At 28.2% G+C, this 2,354-nt stretch overlaps 1 long non-coding RNA gene across 1 annotated transcript in view; it reads right to left on the bottom strand.

Moving 5' to 3' along the window:
• The window catches only part of LOC117109332, a 7,725-nt gene extending 7,122 nt beyond the window's left edge, over positions 1 to 603 (bottom strand). The window contains exon 1 of the long non-coding RNA XR_004445503.1: positions 335 to 603. This is a non-coding gene — a long non-coding RNA (uncharacterized LOC117109332). The remainder of the gene's footprint in view (positions 1 to 334) is intronic.
• Between the last annotated feature and the right edge of the window lie 1,751 nt (positions 604 to 2,354).

Genomic DNA, 2,354 nt, shown 5'->3' with positions numbered 1-2,354 from the left:
AGGAATTGGTGTTGGCTCTGATGATATACTGTAGTGTTATAGCACATCACCTTTATTTAGACAGTGCATTTTTTAGACATTTAGGCCTAGGCCTAGACAGTTTTTCATAGGATCAGGCCTATAGTATACTATTATTAGTAGGCCTAGGGGCCTAGGTCTATTATTATGAGAAAAAAAAATGCACTAGCACAATTAATGTGACAAAGATGGCATGACATGACAAGTCTAGGCTAGTAGTAGAAACCTAAGATGTGTATAAGAGACAGAAATGAGAGTACTAATTTAATCTTATTTATTAACTATAATCCTAGAACATAATTCAATATAAACTTACATCAGTTTCTTCTCCAGAACCTGTTGCATTGTATTCATGACCTGAAATGATACAATGTTTCGGTTACTATTCCAAAACAAGAGAACAAAGTCTGATGCTAAGTGGAAATGGCAAACCTTGAATGCATAATTGGAAGATAGCTAAGTTCACTGTCTGTAATCTAGAATTACAAGCACCACAAACTTGTCGTCTGTCTATGTTTAAACACGAGCCTATGCAAACATCAGTATAATTGGAAGATAGTTAAGTTCACTGTCTGTAATCTAGAATTACAAGCACCACAACCTTGTCGTCTGCCTATGTTCAAACACAGGCCTATGCAAACATCAGTTACTTTCTTTTGTCACGGTGAGGTAGTATTATACAACCAGAAGAAATTAAGATGGATCCTATTGCAGACAGATTATTAGATGATATAATTGGCATATTATTCCAAGATGATTTGATAGGAAACATACAGTTTGAAATGGCAGTCGAAGACGCAAATCGGGCTATTCAAGGTAATACATTATTTACTTATTTAATCTTTACACTTTTTTCCTATTAATCTTTACACACCCATAATATTTTTTCTTAACTTTATACATAAAAATTTGTAATTGTTACATATAAAAATTTATGATAGGTGTATTGATATTATTTTATTTTTTTTTACTCAACAGACCAAACTGAAAATTCTAGTAATACTAAGGTCTTTGCTGATTTTTTCCCCTTAAGTTTTTCCCATTTCTTATTAATCTTCACACGCCAATACTATGCTTATACACCAAATATTTGTAATTATTACCTATAAAAATATAAATAATTTAGATTTTTTTTTACTCTACAGAACAAAACTCGATTGAAGGTAAGGTATTTACTGATTATTTCATTTTCACCTAGCTTAATTTTTTTCTTATTAATCTTCACACACCCATAATAATGTTTTGTTAATGCTTATACATCAACTATTGTAATTATTTGCTTTTTAAAATTTCTTTTTTGTTACAAACATAATCTTTTTTTCTTCTCAGTTGTTGGGTTTGAATAAATTAAGCGTTAAATTATCAAACTTTGTTTACAATTTGAAATATATTTTTTCATTTTTTTATACGCATACAGAAAACCAAAGCGAAGGAAGAAATGTACTAATTGAGGGTAAGGGCTTGACTCGTTATTGTTGATGCTATTTGAAAGTTATCAATAATAATAACTGAGATATATATATATATATATTGTTTACATTTTTTTAAATTTTTTTTTTAAATTTTTTTTTTTCAAAATGTCCAACTCAAAGAGCTCAATCACCAAGCGCATAGAGGCTTTTTCGCATGATGCGCTCTAATTATTACCTATAAAAATATAAATAATTTAGATTTTTTTTTACTCTACAAAACAAAACTCGATTGAAGGTAAGGTATTTACTGATTATTTAATTTTCACCTAGCTTAATTTTTTCCTTATTAATCTTCACACACCCATAATAATGTTTTGTTAATGCTTATACATCAACTATTGTAATTATTTGCTTTTTAAAATTTCTTTTTTGTTACAAACATAATTTTTTTTTCTTCTCAGTTGTTGGGTTTGAATAAATTAAGCGTTAAATTATCAAACTTTGTTTACAATTTGAAATATATTTTTTCATTTTTTTATACGCATACAGAAAACCAAAGCGAAGGAAGAAATGTACTAATTGAGGGTAAGGGCTTGACTCGTTATTGTTGATGCTATTTGAAAGTTACCAATAATAATAACTGAGATATATTTTTTACATTTTTTTAAATTTTTTTTTTTTTAATTTTTTTTTTTCAAAATGTCCAACTCAAAGAGCTCAATCACCAAGCGCATAGAGGCTTTTTCGCATGATGCGCTCTAATTATTACCTATAAAAATATAAATAATTTAGATATTTTTTTACTCTACAGAACAAAAACTCAATTGAAGGTAAGGTATTTACTGATTATTTAATTTTCACCTAGCTTAATTTTTTCCTTATTAATCTTCACACACCCATAATAATGGTCTCTTATACACATCT

The sequence above is a fragment of the Anneissia japonica genome, unplaced genomic scaffold (assembly GCF_011630105.1).
Source record: "Anneissia japonica isolate Jap-2015-1 unplaced genomic scaffold, ASM1163010v1 scaffold26_len2425191_cov177, whole genome shotgun sequence".
Classification (NCBI taxonomy): domain Eukaryota; kingdom Metazoa; phylum Echinodermata; class Crinoidea; order Comatulida; family Comatulidae; genus Anneissia; species Anneissia japonica.
The sequence above is the reverse complement of the archived record's forward strand: the minus strand, read 5'-3'. Positions and strand labels throughout refer to the sequence as shown.